The following is an 18,928-nucleotide window of genomic DNA, read 5'->3' on the forward strand; positions in this document are numbered from 1 at the left end:
TTATTTGCTGAGTAATCTGCTTTGTTCTATTTGCTATTCCTTTAACCACTTAAAATCTACCTTTCATCGTTAATAAAATTTGTTTTGTTTATTATTAAACCAGTTTATGCAATGTCTAATGGGGGAGGGGGAGAGGCAAGGAGCTGTGCCTATCTCTCTTCACATTGAGGAAGAGGGCCAATTTTTATGAGCTTGCGCTGTGGCGATTTTTCTATACAGTACAAGACAGTATTATTTTGGACTTATCTCCCAAAAGAGGTGTGCACATGAGTGCTGGGTGAATCCTCTCACACAGAACTGACTTCAGTCTGTGTCTGCAGCTGGGTGTGACTGTGTGTGACTGTGTGTGTGTGTGTGTGTGCGCGCGCGTGCGTGCGCTGCAAGAGGCCAGAGAGCCTAAGTCAGCAAAACAGGGAGAGGGAATCCAGGCTGGTGGAGCAGGAGAGGCTCAGTGAAACCCCACCCTAACCGTTAACCCCCAGCCTGCTGACCCTAGCCCCAGCGCACAGGCCAGAGCAGCCCCAGCCGTGCCGGCCCGCCAACCCAGACCCGCCGGCCGGCTGGAGTGACCCTGTGACAGAGTGCTAGGTATGAAACCCTGAGTCGGCACTCTGTTCACAGCAGCTCCAATCAGGCATAACAGATTGGAGATGATGAGGCAGACCTGTGCTTAATTTGTAGGTGGGCAAGGCAAAAAGACTAATTAAGCCATTAGCCAGAGCCCACAAATAGGCACAGGAAGGCAGTGAAAAGGGAGAAAGCAGGCAGTGAGAGGGAGAGAGAGATTGCTTTCCCCCTGCTTGTAAAGGCACAAGGTATGCTGGGAAGGTGCTGGGACTCAGTTATAAATAAACTGCACAGGGTGTTGAACCAGCACAAAGGGCTCTGCATGGTTTGTTGACTGAGACAGAAGCAGGACCATGGAGGTCCTGTTACTGCCCCAACCCCAGGCTGGCTGGCCGGAATGACCCCAGTCCCTCTCCTTTTAATAGGTTAACCGATTAAACAATATAATTTTAATCATTTAAACAGTTAACTTTTTAACGATATTTACATCCCTAATAGGGCCTGATCCTGCAAGTTGCTGACACCCCAAAATCACAATGAAGTCTAATAAATAACAACAATAATACATAGATTTTATGTAGTGGTTTTCATCCATAGATTTCAAAGGCCTTTACAAAGATGAGAAGTATCATTAACCCAAATTTACAAATAGGAAAACTGAGGCAGAGAGGCAAAATCACAAAGCAGGCCAATGGCATAGCTGGAAATAGAACCCAAGCTCCTGAGTTCAGTGATCTGACCAATAGGCCACAGTGCCCCTCAAAAAAATTGAAGCTGCTCCATACATCACAGGAAGAGCTATATACGTTGCAAAATGGGGTTCCTAATGGGCAGCTAGTTGAAAAGTAGATTCTACTACCAAGAGCTTGCTATTGTCAGAAATAATGGAATTAGAGATCTGTATTATAGATTCATTATAGACAATCTTTAAATTACTACATGAAATAATAAATGTTGCATTACAAATTCTGAACTGGATACTTGAAGATGCAGTTACAGTGCTTAATAAGTATCAGTCCAATATCTGACTATGCTTGAAAGCTAACTAGTTTACATTTATTTACTATAAGTCTTTTTCTTTAACAGAATAACTACTGCCATTTTTAGCAAATCTCAAAACAGTTTGTCATGATTTTTAAACATACTTTTTTATTGGCATAAACCCGTGTGATCTTAGCTTGATTTATAATACAGGTTTCATAGTGTTATTTTTCTACAGCGGCTCTGAAAAGCCACTTCCATTCAGATACATTATAGAGAACAAAAAAGTTACACATAAAAAGTAATGTGCCACTATAATTTGAAAGTATTCATCTCATTCACGTTCCCCTGCCTACACTAAAAGATTTATAACACTTCTAAAACAGGAATTGATGAATTCATCAGTGTCTGGGACATTTTGATCATAATCAATAACATAATTTTACCCTTTAAATGGGATTTCAATTAAAGTGCATTTTTCAAAGTAATTTTACTTTTATCATGAAAATGGTTTCCTTGCAGACCAACAGCATTAACCCATTTGATGCCCAATTGGAAGTGGTTTAAAGAATACTTCACTACATAGCTAAACAAAAACAACAAACACACTTAAAAGGAAAGCATATAAAATTAACGGCAGTGTTTCACAGGTCAAATATAAAAGGTAAAATGTTCTTTAAATAAATATATGTGAATATAAAGTTTTATCACAATCACACCTTTTTGCAGTAGTTTAAAAGGATCACAGCCAATAAAGAGATCTGCCTTTTCCATGCAAGGAAGAATCCACCGGCAGCAGCAGAATAGTAACAGAATAAGGAACAAAGTGACCCTGCTAAGATTTGTATTTTGAGTCACAAGCACCGATGCTCCAAAGCCAGAGGCCTGTACCAGAGCCTGGGGGTATGTGGGGCAGGAAACATTACCAGCACATGCAGGGATTTGCCTGAAAAGCACTTCACTTCCCACCCTGCCAGCAGAGCAGAACCAGCAGTTGGACCATGGGCATGAGAGACATAGATTCATACATTCTAAGGCCTGAAGGGGCCATTGTGATCATCTAGTCTGACCTCCTGTATAGCACACAGCATAGAACTTCCCCAAAATAATTCCTAGAGCAGATCTTTTAGAAAAACTTGACTTTAAAATGGTCAGTGATGGAGAATCCACCATGACCCTTGGTAAACTGTTCCAATGGTTAGTTAATTACTTTCACCATTAAATATGTACGCCTAATTTCCAGTCTGAATTTCTCTAGCTTCAACTTCCAGGCATTGAATCATTTTATACCTTTTTCTGTTAGACTGAAGAGGACATTATTAAAAATTTGTTCTCCATGTAGGTACCTATAGACTGTAACCAAGTCACCCCTTAACCTTCTCTTTGCTAAGCTAAATACTGTAGATTGAGTTCCTTGAATCTATCACTGTAAAACATGTTTTCTAATCTTTTAATCATTCTGTTCTCTGAACTCTCTCCAACTTACAAAATCCTTCTTGAATTGTAGGCACCAGAACTGGACATAGTACTGCTGCAGTGGTAACACCAGGGACAAATACAGAGGTAAAACAACCTCTCTACTTCTACTGAAGATTCCCCTATTTATTCATCCAAGTTTGCATTAGCTCTTTTGGCCAGTGTCATACTGGGAACTCTTGTTCAGCTGATTATCCAGAATGAATCCCAAATCTTTTTCTGTTTGGGCTCCTGCTCCCCACATCTAAACTGCACTGCCCCTCAACTTCTGAACCTTCTTCTAGCCCCCAGTGATATGTGGGACGGGAGCCTCCAGCAGCACCTCTACAAGGCTGGCCTAGAAGTGGTTCCCCTGGGTGGAGAAAATGGGGACAGCTGTAGAGCAGCACCAGACAGACCATCACAAAGCTAGCATCAGATGACATTGCGAGACACAAGAACTCATTTGGACTTTAATTTGGCAGACAGTGATTCCTCCTGGAAGGGTGTAAAGGGAAATTAGGTGCAAGAATACATGAGGTATTCCATTCCTTGGAATGTGGTGTGCTTTATTAATTTTACAAAGAAAAATTGGTTGTTTTTAAATGACTTAAGCAAGGGCAATTAGTTAAAGAAATAGAAAGATGTATGCATAAGAACCTGTAATCCAATGGGTGAATGGGCACACACAGACAAGACCTCTGAGCAACTGGAGCTTGCCTATTTACAGACTCAGGAAGATGATACTGCATCAGTTTACATTTGTTCACATTTGGTCCAATGAACACAAAAGTCCCGATTATCTCCAAGATCACTTATCACTGGTTGAACTGGTTCAGGTACTGAGAGACTGTCAGCCTCTCCCTGAGGTTGGCAGAGATTGGCCTGGAGAAGCATGGTTTTATTGTGACTTGGTATCACTGTTAACAGAATTGGCCCTCTACAGAGAGGAAGAATTGAAGAGAGAGAAGCTGAAGAATCATTTACCGGTAGCTATGGAAAGCTGAAAGGAGATGATATAGGTGTCTGTCCTTTATGCCTGAGCTGATCTCACATCTGTGTCCAGAAGCCAGAGAATGTTTTCTTTTCTTAATCCTGAGAAATTAACTGTACCTTGATCAAACTGTGACACAAGACACTGCCAAACAGTATCTTATTAATGGATAAGATGAGATCTGGATATGGAGGTTGACATCTTGGTTCCACTGAAGTCAGTGGAAAAGCTTTGGAGACAGACCCATGCTAGCTCTGTAACTGGGGCAGTGCACAGTTCAGTGAACAACTCTGGTTGTTCCCACTGCTGCAACTACACTCTATTTTTAGCACACTAGCTGGATAAGAGATACTGCAAGTATGTCTCCTTGAGCTGGGAATCTCAGCCCCAGCTCCAAGGGCAGACATACCGTAAGTATTACCAAAACCCTAAAAGCCAGAGAAGTAAACTAATCAGCCAGAGGCCAATTGGAAAATGGATCCATTGATGTTAAGGGGCAATTGGTCCTGCTTTGAGCAGGGGGTTGGACTAGATGATCTCCTGAGGTCCCTTCCAACCCTAATAATCTATGATTCTATGAACTGCTTCTCAGAGTTTTGCCAAGCATCTGTGAAGCAAAACTGCCAGTATTCTTGTCAGTTTCACAACTAACAGATTTGAAACAGAAACAATGAAACCTAGCAGTCTTGTTAATTTCACTTGGAAAAGATCTGAGCAACTGGAGCTTGTCTATGTACAGATCCAGGAAGATGATAATGCATCAGTTTACATTTGTTCGCATTTGGAATTTAATCTTCACAAGCTCGATCATCAAGGAAAATGTCCCCTCCTCGACTGGTAAGCAAGCAATCAGGTTCAGATTTCAAGCCATAACTGATGAGATTAGGGTTAGTGATGCAATTGAAAGGCAGGTTACAAAGACCCTGAGAGGACTATGGGAGAGAAGTCTTCATTGCAGGATTCTGCAATTTCCCAATTAAAAATGTGTAGACCCCTGAACGAGCCACTAAGCCACCAGGAAAGTCTGGGCAATTTTTACCCATGAGCCCAATTAAATTACACTGAAGTTTTGTTTTTTATGTCCATCTTGTTAAATGGAGTTCTTTAATTTAAGAGACCTACTGTTACGACTAGCCTGTATTACTACACATATCGTTAGTTCTCTGATGCTGTGAGTTTAGATCCCAGCTGGGGGATTCAAATTTACAGTGGCATTCTAGTGAGTTTCTGAGTCTCAGTAAATCTGGCATGGGAGTCAGTCTCCTCAGAAAGGGATGACAGCAGATTTCCTCAAGGGGAGCTTGGAAACATGCGTCATCCTAGACTGCTGAACTGGGTGCACACTGTTGACTCTACAAAAGAAACTGACAGGCAGCAGCCATGGATAATTGCAGATGTTCCATTTATATCTCTCCCAGCAGGTGTCACTATGAAGCAGCATTGCTATAAAACCTTAAAAGGGTAGCAATCAGACAAGGGGGGGGCGGGGAAGAAAAGAGGCATATATACATAATAACAAGTAAATACAAAAGGATTGGATTTTTTCTCCAAATGGCAAAATATAAAATATACATATGGATGATAACTGCAGAAATCAACTTTCGGGAAAAATAAGTTTTGTGGTAGATGGAAAATATTATTTGAATTCTGATATACCTAATTTTCTGCCTACAAATTGCTATCTCTGGAAGATCCGTCCTTAAGTGTTTAATGCAAACATTAAATGTTCCTTTTATGCTATGAATACAGCATGCATTCAGCCTCATACAGTATACATCAGTCATCTATTCATCAGTTTCAAATTGCTACGAAACTACAGTTGAATTCTATTCTTTTGGGGAGATGAAATATACTTATAATAAACAGAGCACCCACAACCAAGTTTTCTTGTAAATGTCTCCTGAAATATAGAACTTTATGGCAATACAAAAATGAAATTTCATTTTAGAAGGCAGTCTCTATACAATTGCTAGCTATCCTGCCACCCAGCTATTCTGCAGGCATTCAGACACTTCACTGTAATGTCTCAAAAATCAATAGCAATTTATTCTCTCTTTGGACCCCAAGCAACAAAAGTAAATAATACTGTCACCTCCAGCCGGCCTGCAGAACATGGCCACAAAACAGTCTGACCGCTATAATACAACCCTATATGGCTCTTTATCTATGCTGGCTCTGCTGATTGTATTGGCTTTCATAAGGGACAAATACTCCAGGAAAGCAACACACAGGGGTCAAGTTCTTGTACTCCAGCCAGAAAGAATGCTGGGTCTGAATTAAGAGAAAGGCTTGGCATCTGTCTCACTTCAGTTTCACGTACGTTGATTTGACTGAGAAAAAACTAGACAATATTAGAAACCTGTTCTTTTATTTAATAGAATAGCCAAACGAAAAGGAAAGAGTTTGAAAAAAGAGTTTGCAATACATCTTTAAGGTTTTCATAGCATCCAAAGAAGGGAAATTTTACAAATTCTGCTTTTGAAGGTGAATGACAGAGTTTGGGGGTTTTTTTTAAAGCAACCAATACATATTTTACAACACTGCTTAAGAATCAAAACTATGAGCAGTAATGAATCCAGAATATGCAGACAGATTTTTTAAAAAATCACAGTAATTTACAACAAAATATTTGGAAACCAATTCCTTCTTCATGTAGATTTCAGAAATTCCCCCACAACTTTGATAAGCTCACAAACAACACATACAGGTGGATCTACATAGTTTTAAAATATATTTGTAATTTTTAGATCTAAGCATGCATTCAGTTAACAACTGGTGATCTTACATATGTTCATATTGAAGAAGGTAATTTACTTTTCCGGTACTAATATTAAACGATGCCCAATCCAAGAAAAATATCTGCTTGCATGGACTCTTATGCCTGCATGGAGTCCTATTAACTTCAGATTGTCTCTCTCTGTAGACATTGGTGTGTCTGTACTAACATATAACATTGTGAGACTAGGGCCACAGATATTTGATATTTGAACAATTTCCCCCTGTAGTGAGTCGGTGTGGCTCCCCTCCTGCCCTGAGGAGGGAGCTCCCTTACAGACACCCAAGTGGGCGGAGCCACCATCACCAGTCCCCGCCCCCCGGAAGTCAAGGGGCGGGACAGGAAGTAGAAAAGCCGGCCGCCAAAGCTCAGTCAGAGCCCAGCCACCGCCGGGAGCAGACGTGCCGGCGGGAGCTCCTGACTGGGAACCCTCCAGGACCCGAGGCAGCTGTCCTGACTGGCCGGAGCTTCCCCGTGCCCACTACGACGAGGAGCCGCCGGAGCTTCCCCGTGACAGGTACTGGGGGCAGCCGCTGGAACTCCCCCGCACTCCCTATGAAGAGGAGCCGCCGGAGCGTCCCCGCCCCTGCTGTTACCCGGAGGAGCCGCCTGAGCACGCCTGGCCGGACTTCCCCGAGGAGCTGCCAGACCTGCCACCAAGCCCTGGTCTGGAGGAGCCAATGCAGGTTGACTGGCCTGGAGCTGGTGCCCCGGACGAGGTAAGCCCTGAGGGGGAAAATGGAAGTAGCCCGGGGGTAACCGACCCCTGTCAGGCTACAGACGCAGAGGTCCCGATGTCAGTGTGTTGCGGTCAGGACCCCACTGACCAGCAGCGGTGATAGCCACTGCTAGGGCCCCGGGCTGGGACACAGTGGAGTGGGTGGGCCTGTGTCCCCCCTGCCACCCCACTCACGGGTGGCAGTTTTCCCCCTTGCTCAGCCCCTGCTCCAAAGGGCCTGAGCTTATTGTGCTGATTGCTGCTCAGCCCCTGCAACCAAGGCCCTGAGCTCTTTAAACTGTCTGTTTGCTGCTCAGCCCCTGCAACCAAGGGCCTGAGCTTCCTGTACTGTTTACTGCTCAGCCCCTGCCACAAAGGGCCTGAGCTCTCTGACTTTGTCTGCTGCTCAGCCCCGGCACCAAAGGGCCTGAGCTCCTTATATACTGTTTACTGCTCAGCCCCTGCCACAGAGGGCCTGAGCTCTCTGACTTTGGTGCTCAGCCCCTGCCACAAAGGGCCTGAGCTCTTTATATACTGTTTGCTGCTCAGCCCCTGCGACCAAGGGCCTGAGCTTCCTGTACTGTTTGCTGCTCAGCCCCTGCCACAAAGGGCCTGAGCTCTCTGACTTTGTTTGCTGCTCAGCCCTTGCCATCAGGGGCCCGAGCCTTTTGTACTGTGTGTTGTTACTCAGCCCTGTCCCAAAGGGCCTGAGCCCCGTGTGCTGTATTGCCGCTCAGCCCCAGCAACAGAGGGCCTGAGCTCCCTAACACTGTTTACTGTTGCTCAACGGGTCCAACAGAAGACGTGGAGTGTGTCGGTGTGGCTCCCCTCCTGCCCAGTGGAGGGTTGAGCCCCGGCGCGATCGATTACACCCCCTCATATCCCAATTCCATTTCTTGTTGACCCTACAATGATCGTCACAGATTGTAAGTTTAGGAAGGGTCATTAAATCATTTAGTCTGACCTCTTGTATAACACAAGCCATAGAATTTCACTCATTTACTCATGTAATCCAGTAATTTATTTAACAAAAGCATATCTTCCAGAAAGGCATCCAGTCTTGATCTGAAGACATTAATAGATACCGTTTCCCTGGGTAGTTTGTTCCAATGGACTTAAAGAAGGAAAAAATTTGATTCTCTAACATGAGGGGGAAGTTGATGATTGCAGAATTTACCTCTCCGCCTACAGCCTCCAATATGGACAATGATTCAGGAAAACTGTTTCCCTCCCAAAAAGAAATAGTTGCTGACATTAAAAAGCACATTTTAAAAACCCGTATCTGAAGGAATTTATATTAATATTTGACAATTACATGAAAAACAGCAACATCTGAGGTGACAATATCAGTTTTCAATAAATCAACAGAAAAGGGTGGAAATCTGAGGATTTTATCAATAATAGACTATTAGAGGAGAAAGTGGGAAAATTTGAGGTATTTTACAATATCCTATAATAATCAAGGGGCAAAATCTGAGTCAGAGTCTGGCCAACTGTCCTGTTAGCAGCTGGGAAACAATGATCCCCCATATATTTTTCTCTTAAGGCTGTTACTCCGCCCTCATCACTGTAGTATCCCAGCACCTTCTAGTAGGCATCAAGTGACATGACTAGCATTGGTCACGTGTGATTCTCTCTCTTTCCCTTTTCTCCCTTTCAAAATGGACTGATTTATACCTTCAACCTAAAGACAGAAACATAAAAGAATGTATTCACATACTAATGGTTGAGTTACATTTGACCCAATTTAGGCAACATTAGAAGCAGATAAAGGCTGATTAAAACTAGGTTCACAAACATCCTTTTTTCTCTTTATTAAAAGTGATTTAAAATTGATTTAAAAAAAAATTGCATGGATGTATGTTTACAAAATGCTATTCCTGTTTCCAAAGTTCAAAGAAAAAAAGTATCTCAAATTAAAATCACTGTTGAATATCACAGCTTTCATCCAGACCACATCACATGATCCATTGTCTGTAGCCAAGCTCTAAGATACAACTGCATTTGCTCCAGTCCCTCAGACAGAGACAAACACCTACAGAATCTCTATCAAGGGTTCTTAAAACTGCAATACCCACTTGGTGAAGTGAAGAAACACATTGACAGAGCCAGAAGGGTACTGAGAAGTCACCTATTACAAGACAGGCCCAACAAAGAAAGTAACAGAACGCCACTAGCCGTCATCTACAGCCCCCAACTAAAACCTCTCCAACGCATCATCAAAGATCTACAACCTATCCTGAAGGACGATCCCTCACTCTCACAGACCTTGGGAGACAGGCCAGTCCTCGCTTACACACAGCTCCCCAACCTGAAGCAAATACTCACCACACAACAAAAACACCAACCCAAGAACCAAACCCTGCTGCAAATTCCGGTGCCAACTCTGTCCAAAGATCTATTCAAGGGACTCCATCATAGGACCTAACCACACCATCCAGGGCTCGTTCACCTGCACATCTACCAATGTGATATATGCCATCATTTGCCAGCAATGCCCCTCTGCCATGTACATTGGCCAAACCGGACAGTTTCTATGCAAAAGAATAAATGGACATAAATCTGACATCAGGAATCATAACATTCAAAAACCGGTAGGAGAACACTTCAATCTCTCTGGTCACTCAATAACAGACTTAAAAGTGGCAATTCTTCAACAAAAAAACTTCAAAAACAGACTCCAACGTGAAACTGCAGAACTAGAATTATTTTGCAAACTAGATACCATCAGATTAGGCCTGAATAAAGACTGGGAGTGGTTGGGTCATTACAAAACCTAAACTTAATTTCTCCAATACTAATTTCTCCCTACTGTTACTCACACCTTCTTGTCAACTGTGTGTAATGGGCCACTCTCTTACCACTTCAAAAGTTATTTTTCCTCCCCTGGTATCCTGCTGTTAATTGATTTATCTCGTTAGACTGACCTAACACTTGGTAAGGCACCCCCATCCTTTCATGTATTCATACCTGCTCCTGTATTTTTTACTTCATACATCCGATGAAGTGGGTTCTAGCTCATGAAAGCTTATGCCCAAATAAATTTGTTAGTCTTTAAGATGCCACAAGGACTCCTCTTTTTTTTGTTTGTTTTTAAATATATATTATCCCACTTCTATGTCGAATAAAAGATTTGTTATATTAAGTTATTTATTGAGCCATTTTCTGGTCTAATCATAATTTTAAAATGTGGGGAGGAAGTAATTGCTAATATTTTAAATAAATGTAATTTCTGGTAATGTTAATCTAATATCTTGCCATATTTTTGTATTTTGCTCCCTGGCCATTTCATCTCTTCAGTGTTACCCTGGTCCTGCCTGTCTTTTCCTCACTCAATACCAAGCTTGAACGAACCCCCAGCTAATTCAGACACACTATAGACCAGGGGTCGGCAACCTTTCAGAAGTGGTGTGCCAAGTCTTCATTTATTCACTCTAATTTAAGGTTTCACGTGCCAGTAATACATTTTAACATTTTTAGAAGGTCTCTTTCTATAAGTCTATAATATATAACTAAACTATTGTTGTATGTAAAGTAAATAAGGCTTTTAAAATGTTTAAGAAGCTTCATTTAAAATTAAATTAAAATGCAGAGCCCTCCAGACTGGTGGCCAGGACCCGGGCAGTGTGAGTGCCACTGAAAATCAGCTTGCGTGCCAACTTCGGCACCTGTGCCATAGGTTGCCTACCCCTGCTATAGATGCACAGTAAGCAGGAAAAAAAACCTTTTGAAAGCTACAAAGAGACATATTATTATTATGTGTATTACCATAGTGTCTAGGAGCCCTAATCACAGACTAGTATGCCATTGCACAAGGCACTGTACAAAAAGATTTGAGCATACTTATTCCACTATTTCAGTTTCTAAGAGATCTGCTTTTATTTAAAAAAAGAAAAAAGTAGTAAATGTAATGCCTCTGAAAGTTGACAGACTTGGAGTTTTGAAGCTTAAATCATCTGTCCACAGAGATGTACCACATAGGCAGCAGCAATGCATGCTTCCTACCCAACCAATTCTTTACCAATGTGCCTCAGTCCTGTCCTGGAGGGAAGCAGAATTGAGAAGACAGTTCCATATTAGTAACCATTCATTCCTCACCCTGGGTACTGATATTGCCAGTAACGATACTACTAGGATGCCACTTTTCCACTAGGAGATCAGCTAAAACCATAAACTCCTTTTACATCTATTGGATAACGACTTTTGGTCACTATCAAAAATTGACAGATTTACACCTTCAACCTAAAGACAAAAGGATAGTAAGGATAGTACATTTTAAAATATAGTATTTTTGTCCTGTAATTAAGCTGAAATTCGCCATTAGTATAAAATGGTACATTTGCTTTTATTATTTATTGATTATTTTCTTGGTCTTTGATATATGGACCAGTTTTCTAAATATTACCCCATCAGGGAGAGATACTATTTCACACTTAAAAGTATAACACTACTGAGGGAAGATAGACTCTAAACACTAATCTGGTCATTTAACAAGATTTAGGCAGCATGCAACATTTTATAAAAGCTAACTGAGTATGCAGTGATTCTCTAAATTTATATGATCCTAGAATACTGTAATTGGAATATCTCTGAATACATTTAAGAATAAAGTGACCTTGAAACCAGAGAAAAAAGGGCCAGATTCCAGCCTCTGCTGAATCCCCTTTATACTGTTCTAATGGAGCAATGGGGTCTCAAGAGCTCCCCATAAAATACCTCCTCCTGCAGGCTTCTAATTGCAGGGGCTGAGAGCAGGGCTCGTCGTATGTTAGGGTATGAGGGGGATTGGTTGTAATGTTCTGGCAATTCTGGGATGCAGAGTAGACATAAGCAACCCGGGTAGCCCCAGACCCTGGATCGGCCCAAATGCTGAGAGGTTCAAAGGTGGCATAGAGACACTTTTGTTTTTGCACACATGTATGAATACACTCAAATATTTCCTTTAGATGCACTTGAGTTCAGTTTTTTTGTTTCAGAAATATTACTCCAGGTCTGTAGGTGTAGATACCCAAATACAGTAAGGAGGGATGGTCTTGTAGGCAAGGTATTGGACTAGAACCAGAGATCTAGGTTCAGTTCCTGACTCTGCCACACACTCTTTCTCTGCGAACTTGTGTAAATTGCTTAATCTTTCATGTACCTCCATTTTCCCATCTGTAAAAGGGGATATACATCCCTATTTCACATGGCGGTTGTGATAAATTCATTAATAGACGCACTCAGATATCATGGTGATAAGAAGCATTAAAAATGCTTTAAATAAAAAAAATAAAAATCTAGTTATTCTTAATGTCCTTTGTGTTACAATTTATACTGTGCTTTACTACCCTGGTATCTGAACACCTTTTAATTTGTCTCCTGTATCTCATCTGAGCAAAGATGCTGACATCTCAGTAGTGTGTATTTTCCCAGAATGACTCTAAAACCAAATCATGGCTCTGTTCACATAAAAAAACGTGTAGTTCTTTCTACATGTCTCATATTGGTACAAACGTTTATCTCCTAGAGTAACACTGACCTTCTGTGGTTGAGTTATAACTTTTCCAGGGCCTGCCAGCCTCTTAAGCAGCAACTCAGACTGAGAACTCACTATACATACCTTATAGCATAAAAATATTTTTCCTGAAGTTGAATGTGGAGCTGTATCTTAGCCTTGTTTGCTCTCCAAATAGGCTATTAACAAAAACACAATGTTAACTTCCACCCAGCATTCATACAGCAAGCAAATTCGCTCTCCTTTCCAGGTATGAAAAAATGATAAAGAAGTGGCAAATTCAGCATTTTTTACCTCTCTTCACCTAAAGCAGAGGAGTGTTCCAGGGGTTTTCAGGATTAATGTTGTTGTCTTGTTACTTATGCTTGGAACAAAGCAGTAGCTGTATATTATCAATGGTTTATTATTCATGAATGATTTAGATAATGGAATAGAAAGTACATTTATAAAGTTTGTGGGTGATAACAAGCTGGGATGAGTTGCAAGTGCTTTGGAGGATAGGATTAAAATTCAAAATGATATGGACAAACTGGAGAAATGGTGTGAAGTAAACAGAATGAAATTCAATAAGGACAAATGCAAAGTACTCCCCTTAGGAAGGAACAATTAATTGCATACAGACAAAATGGGAAATGACTGCCTAGGAAGGAGTACTATGGAAAGGGATCTGGGGGTCATAGCGGATAACAAGCTAAACGTGAGTCAACAGTGTAGCAATGTCGCAAAAAACAAACAAACATCATTCTGGGATGTATTAGCAGGAATGTTGTAAGCAAGACACGAAAAGTAATCCTTCCACTCTACTGTGCGCTGATAAGGTCTCAGTGGGACCATTGTGGCCATTTCAGGAAAGATGTGGATAAATTGGAGAAAGTCCAGAGGAGAGCAACAAAAATGATTAAAGGTCTAGAAAACATGACCTATGAGGAAAGATTGAAAAACTTGGGTTTGTTCACTCTTGAGAAGAGAAGACTTTTGGGAGGGGGGGGAAGATGATAACAGTTTTCAAGTACATAAAAGGTTGTTACAAGGAGGAGAGAGAGAATTTGTTCTTGTTAACCTCTGAGGATAGGACAAGAAGCAATGGGCTTAAATTGCTGTAAGGGACGTTTAGATTGGACATTAGAAAAAGCTTCCTGTCAGGGTGGTTAAGCGCTGGAATAAATTGCATAGGGAGGTTGTGGAATCTCCATCATTGGAGGTTTTTAAGTACAGGTTATATAAACACCTGTTAGGAATGGTCTAATTATTACATAGTCCTGCCTTGAGTGCAGGGGACTGAACTAGATGACCTCTCGAGGGTCCCTTCCAGTCCTACACTTCTATGATTATAGAGGCAGGGCTGGTAGTACTGTCTTTTTTATTAAGGTTGCCTGGCACATCCCATTGTAAGATCCTCTTTTCAACTTTCAGTTTATAACTTTATTTGGGCTTAAATTTTCTATGCTGTGTGTCTGCCTCAGCCTGGAGGTGCAGTGGAGCGGGGCAGAGAAAGAGAGACCATGCATGCATGCAAATTTTCAACTAAAATGTTTCACTTGTTTCCCAGGAATGAGGCTGGGAATAATACAATGTTTTACAAAGTGAAAGCTATTCCAAAGATCTTTACTTTGAAAAGCACTAGCACCTCCAGGCTGCTTGCATGAGGGGGGCGCGGGGGGGAGAAAAGGGGGAGGAGCAGGTATTTGAAATTTGGTAGGGAGTGGCCTTTTTTGTCAGGTATGTGCCTTTTGATTTTCTTGTGAAAATCCATCCAATTTGTAGCCCTCTGAAAAATATCAGTACACAAATACTTAGTAAAGACTCAGATTTTAGCAGCTAAAATCTCCAACGGTCCTCTGTGCGCTGAATCCTAGAAATGTTGAGCAGAAAAGGGCCTTGACAAGTCATCAGTGCAGAGGAAGGACCATATACATAAGCCATCCGTGAAAGGTGTTTATGTAACCTGTTCTTAAAAACTTCCAATGACAGGGACTCCACAACTTCCCTTGGAAGCCTCGTCCACTACTTAACTAGCTGTACATTTATAAAGCTTTTCCTCATATCTAACCGAGATTTCTCTTGCTCCAGATTAACATTTAGGAGTGGACACAGAACAACTGAATCCCATCCTCCTTTTTCAACAGCCCTTGCCATATTTGAAGACTGTCATCAGGTCCATCCTCAATCTTCTTTTTTCAATACTAAACATGGGCAGGTTTTTTTAACCTATCCTCATAGGTCAGGGTTTCGCAATTTATTACCATTTTTGTTGTTATCCTCAGGACTCTCTTCAATTTGTCCACATCTTTCTTAAAGGATGGTGCCCCAAACTGGACACTGTATTCCAGCCACAGCCTTGCCAGTCGCAAGTAGAATGGGACAATTACTTTCTGTGTCTTTCATATGTCACTTCTGGTAGTACATCCCAGAATTATATTATTTTTCCAAATGCAATTTTTTGTTAGCTCATATTCGATCTTTGATCCACGATAAACCGTGGATCCTTTTCTGCACTATTACTGTATAGCAGTTTTTCCCCATTTTGTAGTTGTGCATTTGATTTTTCCTTACTAATTGCAGTACTTTTCATTTGTCTTCATTTAATTCCATGTTGTTGATTGCAGACCAATGCTCCAATTTGTCAAGGTTGCTTTCAACTCTAATCCTGCTCTCCAAACTGCTAGCAGCTCCCTCCCATCTTAGTCACCCACAAATTTTATAAGCATACTCTCTCTTCCGGTATCTTAGTCATTAATGACAATATTGAATAGTACTGGACCTAGGACAGGACCCTGTGGAACCCTACTAGATATGTCCTCCGAGTCTGACAGCAAACCACGGATAATTACTCTTTGAGCTCTTTGTGCCCCTTGCCCAGTGGTGCCCAGGCACTGTGGAGGAGGAAGCTACCTGATCCAAATGCAGCGGGCAGAAGAGCCAGACCTGGAGGTATGAGAGGGGAGGGAGCAGATTGGGACATAGAGTCTGGGGGCAGATTGGGATTGGAAACTGGCAGGTGAAAAGAGGGAAACTGGGATTAGGAGCTGGGGAGAAAACTATTGGGAGTTTGGGGAGGTGCATGGGAGGCACCGTGAGTCAGTGGGTGGCAGGAGACTGGGACTAGCTGGATAAGAAGACTGGGAACTAATAGGGCAGAGGAAAAAAGGTTTGAGGGAGAGGAGACAGATCTAATAAGGATCTGGAATGTGAGGGGACACCCTGTCTGACTGGACAAAGAAACCAGAAGAAGTAGCTGAGGAAGGTGGGAACACAGATATTGAGCAACAAGTCTCGGTAGGAGAATGGGACTGTGGGCCAGTTGGAACAGGAACATTGGCTTGTGTGAGGGGAGCAACTGGAGGACAGGGAGAGAGAGACTAATCAGTGGGTGGGTGAAGGAGACTGTGCAAGGACTGGGCAAGGAGACTGGGACAAGGATACTGAGATGAGAAGCCTGAAAAGCAGAGATGTGATTGGTTAGATGAACTGAATGGGACTGGGCAAGAAGCCAGTGGTGAGAAAGAGGCAGAGTTGGGTCAGGGATGGGTTGGAAAGGATGACCCAGAAAGAGTCAGGGGAATGGATTGAAGTGTCTGGGCCCACAACAGCACACTTTCCTCCAGAGCCTGGAATGGAACCCAAGATCCCAATCCATTCAGGAAATATCTATGAAATGCACTAGCAAAGCACGTGTCTCATTCCCCTCTACTGTCAGCCCACATAAAGGATGATAACCTACTACTGCTATCTGTAGTCCATCAGCTTAGGCGTCAGAGGTCTGTGTGGCACATCTAAAGGTTTTAACCCTGCTGATGAAAAGTGAGTGTTATATGATGCAACATGATGGAAATTGTATTTTTTTTTCAGTTTGCTTTTTTAAAACCCTTGGAAATTACACACAACCCTTCTCTGTATTTAAAAACAAAACAAAACAAAGCTTTAAGGCTGCAAAATCAAGCACTCAAAAGTTAGGAAAAGCCGAAATTAAGGTTGACTCTACAACCTTAATTTGGTCCCCTTGTGCATATACATTATGATGCAGTCTTTATTTACATGATTACATATTATGTTTTTCCACACTAGCCCTGCCTCATTCAGTGCATGAGAGAGAAAGGACTCTAGGAATGAATCATAGATGTGTAGTAAAGGGGAGAGACTTGTCTGTAAGAGCCTCTGTTTCATTTGCTGTATAAATTGGAAGGTGTGTAGTGAATTAGACAAGGGATAGCAAAAAGGGAAAGAATAGTCTCATGATTAAGGCAGTTGAATGCAGTCCTGGAGATTTGGATTCTATCTCTGCCTCTTCCAAAGAGCTCCTCTGTTATGGTAGGTAAGTCTCTTGAACCAAACTTTTCATAGGTGGTCATTAATTGTGTGTTACTCATTTTCTGGGTGATCAACTTGAGACCCTGGAGTCTGGTTTGCAGAAGTGTTGATCACTGAGAGCTGCAACTGAAGTTAACAAGAGCTGTGTTTTGAACAAATAAAGCATATTTAATGTTAAGTACTCTGAAAAATCAGGATGGAGGTATCTCAAATTGGGCACCTGCAATTAGTGGATACTTTTGACTTTAATCTCTCTGTTACTCAGTTCCCATCTGTAAAATGGAGATAATGCCTCCTCTCCATCCAGGGCCGGCTCCAGGGTTTTTGCCGCCCCAAGCAGCGGGAAAAAAAAGAAGAAAAAAAAAGCCGCGATCGGCGGCAGCTTCACTGTGCCGCTTTCTTCTTCAGCAGCAATTCGGTGGCAGGTCCTTCCCTCGGAGAGGGACCCAGGGACCCGACGCCGAAGAGCTTGCTGGGCTGGTTCCTGGAGCCGGGCCCTGTCTCCATCTCACAAGGATATTGTGAAAATAAATTAATTATTGTGAAGAACTCACATACTAGAGCTGTGGTTCTCAAACTGTGGGTCACAATACCAAAGTGGGTCATGAGTTCTTTTGAATGGGGTCACCAGCACTGGTGTTATACTAGCTGGGGCCTAGAGCAGAAAGCTGAAGCCTGAGCCCCACTGCCTGTGACTGAAGCCAAAGTCCAAGGGCTTCATCCCCTGGTGGTGGGGCTCGGATTTGGGCTTCAGTTCCCCAGGGGGCGGGCTCAGGCTTGGTCTTGAGCCCCCCTCTCGCCCCATATGGCGAGGCTCGGGTGTCAGTCCCGGGTAGCTCGGCTTGGACTCGGGGTCAAGCTTCAGCCCCAGGCAGCAAGACTCAGGTTTTGGCGTGTGGGGCTGTAGCCCAAACTCTGATGTGTGGACCTGAAGTGGAAGACTAAGGGCTTCACCCGGGGCAGCGAGGCTTGGACTTCGGCTTCTGCCCCAGGCAGGGAGGTAGAGTAACACAGGGCACTGGAGTCATGTAGTAATTTTTGTTGTCAAAAGGGGATCGCAGTGCAATGAAGCTTGAGAACTGCAGTATTAGAGTAATGAGAACCACAGAAAATCCCATGAGGAAATTAATATTTCTGTCTTCAGAGAGTAGGGTTCAAATAGTGTTCAGCAAATAACTTCTGGGGCATACATTGAACAACAAGGAGAAAACATAATATTGAACAGTTGCTCAGTAAGTGGGCACCATCCATTCTGTGCACTGAATGAGGCATGGGTCCTCAGGGCCTACGAGGTGGGGGAAGCCGGTACAAATTACCGGGTCCCGGCGGTCCGGAAGGGGGCCCAGGGCCCGGCTTCATCGGCCCCGTTTAGCCAGTCTGCCCTTGCTGGGGAGCCCGAAAAAAATTTTCACCAGGGCCCGAACCCGCTCTCAGCGGCACTGTCCTGCAGAAAAAACAGTATGTGATTATGTACATAAAGACTGTACTATAATGCATATGCACAAGGGGGCTGAACTAAGGTTGCATAGGCAACTTGAATTCTGGCATTTCCTAACGTCTCAGTGCTGGACTTTGCACCCTTAATGATGTCTTTTAAACCTAGTCTTTTTATATGTAATACTAATATGTCTGTAT

The 18,928-nt window shown here is 42.5% G+C and overlaps 1 protein-coding gene across 3 annotated transcripts in view; it reads right to left on the bottom strand.

The window, feature by feature from the left end:
• Positions 1 to 18,928, bottom strand: part of PRKN (parkin RBR E3 ubiquitin protein ligase) — a 1,207,207-nt gene that overhangs the window by 1,150,696 nt on the left and 37,583 nt on the right. The gene's annotated exons all lie outside the window — the stretch shown is intronic.

The sequence above is a fragment of the Mauremys mutica genome, chromosome 3, assembly GCF_020497125.1.
Source record: "Mauremys mutica isolate MM-2020 ecotype Southern chromosome 3, ASM2049712v1, whole genome shotgun sequence".
In the NCBI taxonomy this organism is placed as follows: Eukaryota; Metazoa; Chordata; order Testudines; family Geoemydidae; genus Mauremys; species Mauremys mutica.